The sequence below is a fragment of the Dermacentor silvarum genome, chromosome 1, assembly GCF_013339745.2.
Source record: "Dermacentor silvarum isolate Dsil-2018 chromosome 1, BIME_Dsil_1.4, whole genome shotgun sequence".
NCBI classification, from domain to species: domain Eukaryota; kingdom Metazoa; phylum Arthropoda; class Arachnida; order Ixodida; family Ixodidae; genus Dermacentor; species Dermacentor silvarum.
Genome location: NC_051154.1, coordinates 318,487,601 through 318,500,385, shown reverse-complemented (window position 1 = coordinate 318,500,385; position 12,785 = coordinate 318,487,601).

Sequence of the window (12,785 nt, the reverse complement as noted above, 5' to 3'; positions counted from 1 at the left end):
CTCGCACCTGCCGGTGAGCATGTATTTATTTCCGCATGATAAACCTTTTTGCGTGGCAGTAAAATGTTATCGAGCGCTATCGGCATGCATACGACATCCCTCTGCCAACTCTTCCTTGCCGAGGATCCGTTTTAGCGGCATTCTTATCCTTCCGTTGCACCACGTCGCGATTGTCGACCAGCCACCGCAAACTAAGTAAGGCGAAGCGGACCAATCGGAGAAGCCGACGCCACCCTCTTCATGCGGTTATCTATTTTCACTGTGCTGGCTCAGCCCCATTGAAACCCTCTCCACTAGAGCATGCTCCTCGCCTCTTGTCAACCAATTAGATAAGAAAACCACTGAGTGTAGACAATGTTATTGGTTTAGAAAGCGAACAAAGGTGACCTCCGATAAACGAGGAGAGTGTTTGATTGGGTCGTTCAGACAACGCTTCGGGTCACTGCCCGATGCTGGCGTCGGTGGTTACGTAAATTCGACGTCAGGAGTTTGGAATCAAAACAGTTTGGAATCACTTTACGTTATAGCGGCCCTAGATTTTCAAAACACTAGCAGCAGTGGTCTGATGCAATGCAAAATTCCAAGAATATTCAATGTTCCGTATGGCTTTTGACACGTTTGACAGCTGAGAGCTCAGTAGAACCCATAGTTCAGCGGCAGATGCGGGACTGATATTCTGCGATAATTCACCTTAACGTACGTAGTTGTGTTTTCCGAGTGAGGTGACAAGTAACTTTCACTTTCGCTGGTATAGTTTCGAGGATTATATGATTTGTTTACATGCTTTCTTCGCTACCCGTTTCATATAGCTATATCTGTCATCTCTATATCAGGTAAGAACAATTCAGGCACTTATGGGAGCTAATTGGGACATTGCCTCAGGCCCAGTGCAATCTTACCTTACTCAGTCTTCGGCTCAGGTTCACTGCAACAGGGTTCTGTACTTTATGAAACTTTATATGCCAGCACTGCACCAGAATCCTTGAAGGAAATGAATGGCATATAGATAGGATCCTTCGTTTTCGGGTGTTATATTTTTTTTAATTCGAAGGGTAAACATTGGATGTATCTCGTAAAGAGAAAAACCGTTGAGAAATCGGGGTTTTGGTTGTCTGGCAGCCCAAAGTTTGGAATTTTTGTTGTAGCTTTAACAAACGGTTAACACGGGAACGGTCTTCCTTTAAACACAGTCGTTCTACCTAAACAAACGAAATCCATCACAGGAACATGTAATGACAAAGAGAGCTGCTCGCAAATCATGGGACGAACTCATGTTTACAATTCTTTGTTTGCATGCATTATTATTACCTTTAAAAGAAAACGTGAACAAAAATAAAGAGAGGCGTACTTTTTTTTTATTTGCTTTCTCCACTTCCTTCAACAAAGACAAAAAATTAAGCCAGTTCCACGCTTGTGAAATTTGATGAAACAGCAGAGCTCGGCAAGCATGAGTGTATAGCGTAGTGGATATGACGCTCGCCTTGAGGCCGTGAGTCCCTTGGTTCAAATCCCGCCTCGCCAAAAAAGTTTGGGTTGTTTTTTTTTTTCTTTCTCTCGCTCTCATTTCCTTTTTCTCTCGCCGAAAGCAAGTTGCGTTACAATCGTCGGTACAATGCAACGATATGGTTCCCATAAATGCAAGCTTTGCAAGCGTGGGTGTATAGCGCAGTGGTTAAGACGCTCGCCTTCGGACCGTGGATACGCGGGCTCGAATCTCGCCTCCGCCAAGAAAATTCAATTTGTTTGATTTCTTTATTTTTTTCTCGCTCTCTTTCCGTCTCTCTTTCATTCTCTCTCTCTCTGCACCTCCTCTCCTCCTATGCTCTGCTTTCACTCTCTCCCAGCTCGACGATGCTGCGCACGACAACGAGACCAACCTAGCGAGACCTCAACAACTCCGCTGTAAAGGTACAAATAGTTGTACACACGGGCATGTTCCGCAAGGTGAGTGATGCTTTTCTTTTCATCTTGCAAGCTCTTGTTGACGTACTATCGGCCAAAAAAGTTTACGGACCACGGGATCTTGGAAAACGCTAAATATCCCAGCAGGCTTTAAAAGTATAGCCAGTAAAACCGTACATCACAATGGTGTTTGCATATACCAGTAGAGGTTGGAAACAGGAATACCAGGCTGCATTTTGAGGCTGCGGAGATATTCGGCTTTTTGTCAGATCCTTTGGTCCGTAAACGTTTTGGGTCGATAGTACATTAGCATCATCATTAGTTCAGACCATCGCCGGTCACCGATCTGAACAGACCTCACGAAATCGAAAGCCATGAAGAGGTGGATGAAGGCACGAAGGGTCGCCCCACGCCACTTCCCTCCGCAGAGCCACTTAGCTGCGCTCTGCGCTAGCGTTAACAGCAACGGTGCCTTTTAAAAGCGTGTCGATGTCAGCGAGTGTTGCTGTGCTACTGCACTGCCCCAGAAATCGCTCAACTCGGCCGCTGCTTGTTGTAACGCTGCAGCGGGTCCGACGGCTGGCGAATACGTCGCAGTTGATGACGGCAATTCAGGCGACAGCGGCATTCGACAATCTGCAGCTCCAACTTGCGTCGCTGCCGTGCTTCGCCGCTGGCCATGCCGTGTACCTCAATGCAATAAGGTCGGCTGCAGTGCCACATTCCGTGAGATTTCGGGGGTTCCAAACACTACGTTATAAAGGCGTTTGACTGTATTCTCTTTCTGTCCTTGCATCACTACTACATTACAGTCGCCTTGCACACGATAGGCTCGCTGTTAAAAAATAAAATAGCCATTTGTTCGACATTACAATGATTTATTGCGCTATTAGGTGATGGTTCATTTCACACAACACTTCGTAAAATATATAAAGAATGAAACCATATTTACAAAGATGACTGAGAGCAACATTCAGCGATGCGCGAGCACTAGTGAGCGTCAACAACATGCGAGGCTCACCACCTTGATATAAATATATTAATAGTGCCAGCGAACGTAGTATAGTACTTCGTCCAGGTGTGTCGACTTGAACGTAGCATAAGTAAATACTGTTCGTTGTAGCTGTTTTTTTTTTTTTTTTTTTTTAACGACGTGTGGAACACTTTGAGTCAAAGGTTAGCGCAAATAGTTTTCGCCCTTTTCGCTAAGTGAAGGGAGAGAAAAGTTGCAGTTCTTTTATTCGGTGATGACGGCTTCGAATGCCTATTGAGGCACATTCAGGGCCAATGAAGGAAGCAGCAATAATCTGCGTTCTCTCCTGCAGGAATAATTATTTCTCCGAACAGCGCCAGTTATCATTGAGCGGCATTGTGGCTTGCACGACCACAGAAAGCCGGCTGTGGTCGTGTAAGCCTCAATACTGCTGCCTACAGCCATCGCAAGGTCTACATCACAAATGCAAATGTTAATCCCGGCTGTTTCAGTTCGTAAGCGTTACTTGTCCACCCGTCTTGAAGCTTTCCGCTGAGAGCATTGCATTGCCAGCTGAAATTTTTGACGATCATGCATCTTAAGCTAATCACATATAAAAAAGAAAAAAAATGGCCATGGCCAACATGTGTGCGAGCACCGATCCTGTGGAGAGCATCACACCCGTGAGCCTCACTTTAAAGAATGATGAAGAGCTCTGGTGTTAGTGGTCAATGGGCAATCGGGGCACCATTAGTGCTTTCTACAAATATGTTACTACCTTGAAACTGAACTGTAAAACGTGACTCCGGTATTTTTGTTATCGAACCAAAAGTGCCTTATATAAGAATACCTAATCGCCATGTCAGCTGATTTAATTGCCGACTTGGGATTGGAAGTCCACAAGCGGCGGCTCTGCCGCATTGATTTTTGTTGCCGCAAAAGCTATAGAAATAAAAAAAAAACCATAGCGAAACTCGATCGGCTCAAAGAATTTGTCAGGATGTATACCGAAGTAATGCTGTGTGACGGGCAGGATGGGATGCTTTGCACAAGGAACTCTCAAGAGGAATTAACAACTTCGGTGGAACATTTTTTGCAGTACAGTCACCACACGTGTATGCTCTCGCACACCCCGGCTAATGTGCTTGTTAACCACACAAATATGCGAGAAGCAGTTGCAGTACGCACGATTTCTGCACAATTCACTGCTTCGCCACATCACGTTGTCCAATGCGATTAGCGCCGTTGATCAGTCTCATTGCACCCACAGATTCAACGTCAATGTCCACACGAGATGTGCTAACACGGTTTGGCATCAGCTGTCCAGCAGCCATGCCAGAGACTACGATGCGTTCGATTCTTGTCTGACCACCAGTGGCTCGCAGGCAGGCGCCGTTTCGTGCTACCGGGAAGGCTCGGCATCGGTTCCTTATTCATCATTTCACAGCCGTTTCCCATGGGAGGAGGATGCCATCTTCAGAACGCTGTGCTCTTTCTACGAAATGGCGTTCATTTGCCGCACCTTTACGTCGCCAAATGCCTCTTATACGAGTTAAGGCGTTTGCGAGGAAGTCCTTAAAGACTTGCGCGCTGGCACTATACACACCTCCGTGTCAACCGACTAAGATGACGACATTTCTTTGCTTCTGACAAAAGTTATTTATAAGTGGCACCACTGGTCCTGGTGGATTGTGCTGGCCTGCGTCGTCTGGTCCTGGGTGACCACTAGACGTGGACAGATGTACGTGATCACGGTCCTCCTCGTCTTGTGGCTACCGTCCTTGTTTTCCGAGTCGCGCTTAACTCGACCCGGAACCAACAGCGTTTTCTCACATATGCTGGTTGGTGACTCGCACACCAGGAACAGGCAGAAGCTCAGCATGCAGCTCCACACAAAGAGGGTCAGTGCGCTGGACACCTGCGGATAGCGCAGAGCAAAACGAGGGAGTTGGTATTTTGATTGAGAGCGCGTGTCAGTGTGCGTAACGCGGAGGTATGGGGTACTCCTTTTTAGCGCACGTAAAACGACGTTTTGTTCACATTAAACAACGAGCATTTAGAAATTCCGAAACGTCCCGTAACTGCACAGAGGGTTACAAGGAACGCTGTAGTGTAGGGCTCCCGGATTCATTTTGACCAATCGCTTTTACCAGCAACGTGTTAATGATTTCAGTAATGTTTTGTTATAAATTGATAGAGTGTCACATGCGTCATGTGGAGGTTGTAGGTTCCCCAATGCTTTCCTTGCTTTAAATGTCTGCTTCCTTCATTTCGGGCTTCTTAAAAATAAATAGGGCCCCTCAGTTCTCCTGATTTATCCTACTATTCCTTCCCATTAGGAGAGCATCCGCAAAACTGAAAATTGCTCATTGCGGTTTCTGTTGTGTACGAATGCCCCCAAGAGCCCAGAGTAAGCAGAATGTCGATCCGCCATTCCCGTTTAACTCGCTCTCGACCGTATTCGCCGTGTCCGGTAGCTGCGCATGAGTACGTTAGGCAGCTTCCTAAATACCGCTGGCTCGGGCTCACGTAGGTTTGTACGCATCTTGGCCAGGACATTATTGACTATATTCCACTCATATTCCTTCTCGCTCTTCATCAGTGGTCTCAGGGGTACTCCACCTATGTTATCACTATTATCAGCCAGCCGTGAGCGAAGGATAATAAGAAAGGAATACAATCCAGCGAAAGGAATAGATACACTGTACCCTCCCATGGCCAGTATAATTTAAGTATTCCTTTCGCGTGATTCTATTTCTTTCTTACCATCACGGCCGGCTGACCACGACCAGCTGATCGTGGTGGTAATGTAGGCGGAGTGCCGCTCAGACCGCTGATGAAGAGCGAAAAAGAATACATTAAAGCATCGTTACGTTATTCGGGCCCTCGTTTTGTTAACTTTTCATTCTGCTCATAACTTAGGTGTGCTTTCGGCTCTGCAGTTCATTTATAGCGTCCGAGTGCCTGCAATTGGTCTATGCCATGGAAAATGACGCATGCTCACCACTCCGAGGAACGAGTAGTACACCCTCTCCCGAGTAAGTGCGTATCCAGTGATGAGGAGTGGCATGTGCACCAGGTAGATGCCGAAAGCGAGACGGCTCAGGGGTATGAACGGACGCCAGTACAGGAAGCGGCCCAGGAATCCTGCGTGCGAAATATATTTTTTTAAAAGCTGAACGGTGCCAAATGTGATCGCTGAAGGATGCGAGTAATCGGTACATTCAGCGTACGTCAACCATCACATGTAGCCTGCTGCACTGCTGTTAAGTTTTCAGCGTTTCTTTGAAACCCTTGAGGGGAGACGTATAGCTCGGCTATTTAATTAGGCCGCGCGCTTTGTCGACGGCGCCTCTCCCGGCCTTGTTTTACTTACCACTTGGCTTAAAGATGTATACATTGGATAACATTCTATGCTCTTAGGACGCGATGGTTGTTTTCGCTCCATTCTGTTTCATTCTTATTACAAACCGCTCCGGACCAACTGATTCTGGTGATGGCAGTGGCGGAGCGGCCATCGCGGGCCGATGGTGACGAACGACACGAAATAGGAGCCGCATTCAGAAAAAAATCTTTCACACTGGAATTGTTCGGCAAGAGCGAATTCCCGCCAATCCTGATGCTGAATACATTATTAGTGATGGTGAGTGGCGAAAGCAAAGAGCAAGTACTAACAAAAACGTTTGTGAATTTTACCCCACAAGAGGAATAGAATCATTACATTATTCCCACCACTGACACCTCACGCCTCGTTTATGGCGCTGTATCATTTTTAGCTGTCACTACTTTGCGAAAGGGGCGAGTGAGTTTTGGGACCGAATTCACGAGGCGTTTTGTTAGTAAGTGCCTTCTGCATGCCACCTTCGGTAATTGGATGTCCAGCATCAGCGTTGGCTACTATTTGCTGCTACGAACAATCCTAGCGTATAATTTTTTTTAAATATGGGCCCCGATTAGCCAGTGCTATCTGTAGCTGCTCTAGTGCTACGTGTGTTCTTTTTTTTCTTTTTTTATGTCCTGAAGTATAGATTGCTAGCACAATGCGGCTGTCGCATTCCTTTTTTTCTCCTCCGGTGACTGCGTATGCAGGCAGTTGGTCGGCGCTTCCCGCTATCAATCTAAACAGAGTATTTTTTTAGCTCACCCAACCTACATTCAGCTCCACAAAAAAGAGTTAGAGACGCAGTTCACATCGCACCTGCCCGCCAAGTTGTGAATTCTATGCGGGTCCGCGACAGAAGCAGGCAATGAGAATTCTCCACTGCCGGCCCGGATCTCCTGCGAACTTTTTTGGTCGGTATGGAGCTAAAAGTACAGATCAGACGGATCGTGCTAGCTTTAGGCAATATTTAATCCCTGAGCAGTGTATACCTGCTTTCCGGTTGGCGCATGCGAACACCAGGCAAGCCAGGAAGATTGACCAGAGAAGGCGGTCGAAGAAGGAGAACACCACGTCGATCCAGTCTCCCGTGGAGGTGAAGCCGCCGTTCCAGTGGTAGCGCGACAGGATGCACACCGCGCCGCAGGTCAGGCACACCGCCCACATCAATGCTTGCTTAACCTGAAGCAAGGGTTCGCATATGAGCCGGAATATTCATATATATATATATATATATATATATATATATATATATATATATATATATATATATATATATGGCCTTGAAATAGACAAGCAGTTCGTTAAGGCGACAAATAAATAAAAATTCCCACATAGCTAAGACGTTCTGGAAAAGGATCGACAGTAGACATCCCTGACAGTCGTGAGCGAAATTTCAGAATTTACATTGCAGTTTGCCTGCCCACCACCTTCGTGTTCTACTGCTTTCGTGTTGCCCCTTTTTGCATTAGTGAGCCTGATCGAGTTCACAAAAAAAAAAAGTACTACGCATATCACGCTTGTAGGCAAATGCAGAAAAACGGAGGTATGTCGCGTGTGTTCTGCCGATATCGTAAGTGATGGTTGTGTACAAAGAAAACGGGCGTATTTCTTTGACGTACACCTCATACTGTTCCCTGAAACTTGAGACAACCTACGATGAATACGCTGTACGAATATTAGCAAGCGCAGCATCTGCTGGCTCACTCAAAGTACCAGAAAACAGTGGCTCAAGGACTAACATTCGTTGGCTTTGCAAAACGCGAGGATAGGCTCTTACCGTTGACATCTTGATATCTCTCTTGCTCTCGATGAAGATGAGCGTGCTGCAGCCGAGGAAGTAGCTGGCGCCGTGGAACGTGGGCAACATGTACACCTCGTTAAATGTGTTTGCCAGCGTTCTGTCGCGAACAACAAACAAACAAAAACAAACACAGGTCAATGTTTACAAGGCAAAGAAGGAGCTTATAGCATGCAATAAAGAAATGTCACAGAACCCTTCCGCTCGGTGGAGAAACGGTGCGGACAGAATGGACGAAGTATGTTGTAACATTGAGCTAAGGTGCATATGCCTGCTGTTCTCCATTATATTAGAATGTCTGATATAAGAGGTAATGTAGGCGAGCACTGTCCTGTGTATACATGCAAATTTTTTTGTAATGCTTCATTTAGACAATACATCTTCTGGGATGTTGTGAATTAATACGTTCGAAAGCGTGACAAAAAATTTCTGACATAATGGCGTACACTGACTGCTGTACATTACGATTCAGTTCGCATTTAGCATGGATTATTATGCTAAAATACAGCGCACAGATGACAACGGTCGCAAGATCAATTACTCGACATCAGAGGCCACGCTTTTCTTGTGTATTTTTTTTCTCTTTTCTTTCTTACTTTTATTTAAGCCGTCGTATGATAACACCCGTGCGGCTTGATACTTGTTTGTTCTTATATTTTATCAACCGCGAAGGGAAAGAATAATCTCTTTGGGGTAATCATTCATCGCATCATCACATCATCAGCTTATCTTAGTGTCCCCTGCAGGACAAAGTTGCCTCGCCTAGCGATCTCCCATTACCCGTTGTTTAGAGTCAGCTCACAGCATTTATGCCTGAACATCTTCATAATTTCATCACACAACATTGTTATTTGCGGTCCTCAACTGCGCTTTCTTTCCCTCGGCACCCGTTTCGTTAACTTTAATGGGCCACCGGTTATCTGCCCTACGCATTACATGGCCTGCCGTGCTCCACTTTTTCCTCCTAATGTCAACTTTACAATATAAGGTACCCTCGTTTGCTCTGTAATCTACCCCACTGTTTTCCTCGCCTCTTAAGGTTTCGCCTAACATTTCTCCCTCCATTGCCCGTTGCGCGGTCCTTAAGTTGGTCTCAAGCTCCCTTCTTAACCTCCAAGTTTCTGTCGCATATATTGGTACCAGTAGAATGAAGTGATCGTATACACTTTTCAGAGAGAGCGGTAAGCTGCCGGTCATGGTTTGGTGATGCTTGCCGTATGCGCTCCTGGCCCGTCGCGATAGCTATGTTGCTATATGGTGTCGCTGGTTCGATCCTGACAGCGCATTTCGATGAGGGCAGAATGGATAAACTCTCGGGTACCGTGCACTGGGTGCACGGTATAGAACGGCCAGGTGGCCAAAATTAAACCTGAGTCCCCCACTACATCGTTCCCTCATAATTAGACCGTGGGAACTGGCACGTAAAAACCCTATAATTATTTTTTATGCACTCCAGCCCCTTTTTATTCTTCCGTCGATGTGATTCTCATCACCTGGGTCCTCTGTGACTAATTGGCCTAGATGCGCGTGCTCCTGCACAGATTCGAGAGGCTGACTGCCGATCACGAATTGTCGTTCTTTTGCTGGGGCATTCAACATTACTTTAGTCTTCTGCATATGAATCTTCAACCCTACTCTTACCCTTTGTCGGCTAAGTTTCTCATTTATTGGTTGCAAATCACCTCCAGCGTTGCTGAACACGGCAATGTCATCTACAAACCTCACGTTGCTTAAAATGTTTCGTGTTCATCCTCACGCCTAATCTTTAGCAGTCTAACAGCTTTCATTCAAGCATGCTGTGGATAGCATTGGTGCGATTGCCTGTCCTTGCCTGCCCTCTTCCTTGATCGGTATTTTTTTTTTCGTTTTTCTTTGCGAAGAATTAAGGTTGCTGGGGAATTTGTATAGATATTTTCTAAGATATTCAAGTATGCTTCCTGTACTCCTTGATTGCGCAATGTCTCTATGACGGCTGATACACCTACTGAATCGAACGCGTTTTCGTAACCCACGTAAACCATATAGATTGGTTGGTTCTCCTCAGATTTCTTAAATACCTGACTAATGACAGATATCCTTTTCAAATTCTCTTTGCTGGAGCCAGCCACTTCTCTGGGTCATGTGTTGTCCCTGAAATCATGAGTTTCCCTAATTCTATTGGAAATTACTTTGGTGAATGTTTTGTACAATGCCGAAAATCAAGCTGGAATTCTTCAGGGGCTGAATTAACACAGCTTCTCGTTCGTAGGTACTCTTGGTCATTGGTCGTAATACGTCTAGCATCAGGAGTGACTGGAAATTTCTCTTACGAACGATTCTAGCGTAAGATCGTTTTGGGGAAAATGGGGCAATGGGTAGAATTGACAAGGTTTTCGTTCGGAAAAGTTGTTTGCCATTGACCGTCTGCCTTTGCTAACAAAATCTCCAACATGGCGATTGGCTGGCACGTGCTCTTACAAACAGTTCTAGCGTCAAAACGTTTTTGGTGAATACGTTCCCGGGGCTTCATTCGCAAAGCGGCGTCGTACACAATTTTTTCTATTTTGTCATTGGCTGGCCGCTTTCGTTATGATAACACGTCCCGCATCAGGATTGGCTGGACTTGAAGTCATGCGGCATTGCAAATAAGGGTAACATGCTTTCCGGGTCATCCCCTCCTTATATTATTTTATTTTTTGCTTGAATCCTTAGTTCGAATATCGGATTAAGAATACATTTGCTTGCATTACCAGCACTCCCTTGTGGATGTGTGGATAGCCGTTGATCTTCACTCTTTCGGAGAGGGGCAAAATTTACTCTTTAAAAGCTCTCCATAACTCTCCATCATTGTGTGATGTTAAGTGCAAGGACAGCCGCATTTAATATCCCCAAAACGTGGGCCCATGTCGTTATGTCAACTGAAATTTAGAAACGCCCTAGGAGAAACCCTCCCCAGACTACAAATATGACGAAAACAAACTTCAGATTTCAAACTCTTATTTTCACCTCAAGTCTAGCATAAATATCAGTTTTTTTTTTTTTTTCATGAGAATGAAGTACGTGGCGCAGTACACTGCACCTCAAGCACCTCAAGCAATAACTGCGCATGCGCCTTCAAATTTTGCGCAATCGCATTTTTGCTGGCTATCGTGACCCTCGCGGGCATTTCTAAGCACCCTCCAGCCAATTGCGACCGCTATGAAGTCACGGACACTACAACAATCAGATTTTGCCGCTCCTGAAGGGGATACCCCGCAGGACGACATCATCGAGCACTCTCGCGCTCGCCTCGAAACGTTCCACCTCAAGCAGTAATAACACTGTGAGAAAACCGTTTGCCACGCGTTTCATTAGGGCAAAAGCACAGGAACGCCGACGGTGACATTGTTAGACATTACGTCGCAATCGCCCGGTCGTCTCCCGACGACAGCGAGGCAGAACTAAATACAGCCACTGCCAACGTCAGTCGAAGGCAGCTCACTCACGAGATGTCGGACACGATGAGCGGGATGACGGGCACGTAGCGCCCGCTGCTCATCTGCCAGGCGGAGAAGGCGCAGCACCCGACGGACAGGGCGCCGAACGACCACTGCAGCCACGCGGTGCGCCTGCGGTACACGAAGACATTTGTTATTGTGGGGTTTAGAAAAAGAAAATAAAATATTTACCCCTGCCTGCACCACAAAGGTACACGAAGACAGGCGAATCGAACTGTTTATTAACGCGACCGCGAGCAGCGTACATGCCTTCCAAATTGGTTCACGAGGGATGAAAAGCCAGAGATCGCCGAAAGACAAGATCAATATACGAATGCAAAAACAAAACAAAACAAGAAAGCGAAATAATAACTCTCCTGCTTCGCTACAGTATCGCGGGAAAGGGGGACGCTGATGAGCACTCCCACCTGATTTAACCGCTGGATTTAGGCTTTTGATTTTTCGCCCACTAGTTCTTGCGATTTTGGACGATTGCAGACTTTCACGTTTCATCCTTGCAAAATATGCCGATTTCCTTCCCCTTTTTTTTTCTTTCTTTTTTTTGCCCTTTTTAAATTGTGTGACTTGAGCTGGTACATTTATTTAGATTTATAAATGTCGTCGTAATGAGGTAGTGGAAGTATATGGTACCCACGATTATGGCGCTTCAATTTTTCATATCAACAATGTTAGGTATAGCTTTTTTTTTTTTAGTGTTTCCGAGGAAACTATAAGTCGCTACGGAAAACACACAGACACGTTTAACGTATAAAATTATATATATATATATATATATATATATATTATAACTTGCAATTATTTCCATAAAAATTAGTTGCAAGCAAAAGCAATTATTTAAACGATTTCCAGGATAGAATGTTGAGCTTCTTTTGAATTATTTTTGAACAAACCACGTCGCTTAATTAGGCTTTGTTATGAATCGCCTATTGTTGTCTCGCATTCACTTCTGATCACCCTGAACGTAATAGCAACAGCACTTGGAATATTAACGAGCTTGTGTTTATTTATTTATTTATTTATTTATTTATTTATTTATTTATTTATTTATTTATTTACCCGGACGGTGCTCTGGAAGATTGTGTGCATGCGCCGCTGCGATCCACGACACACACAAGCAAGACGCAACACAGGTTTCATTGAAGACCACCGCCCGTTCCTTTGCCACATCACTCCTGGTGTGTAGTGGGGTATACGCCTGTCAAATTTCCTGGAATACTTTGGTGGCATATATAGTTGCCACATGTCGATCGGAGA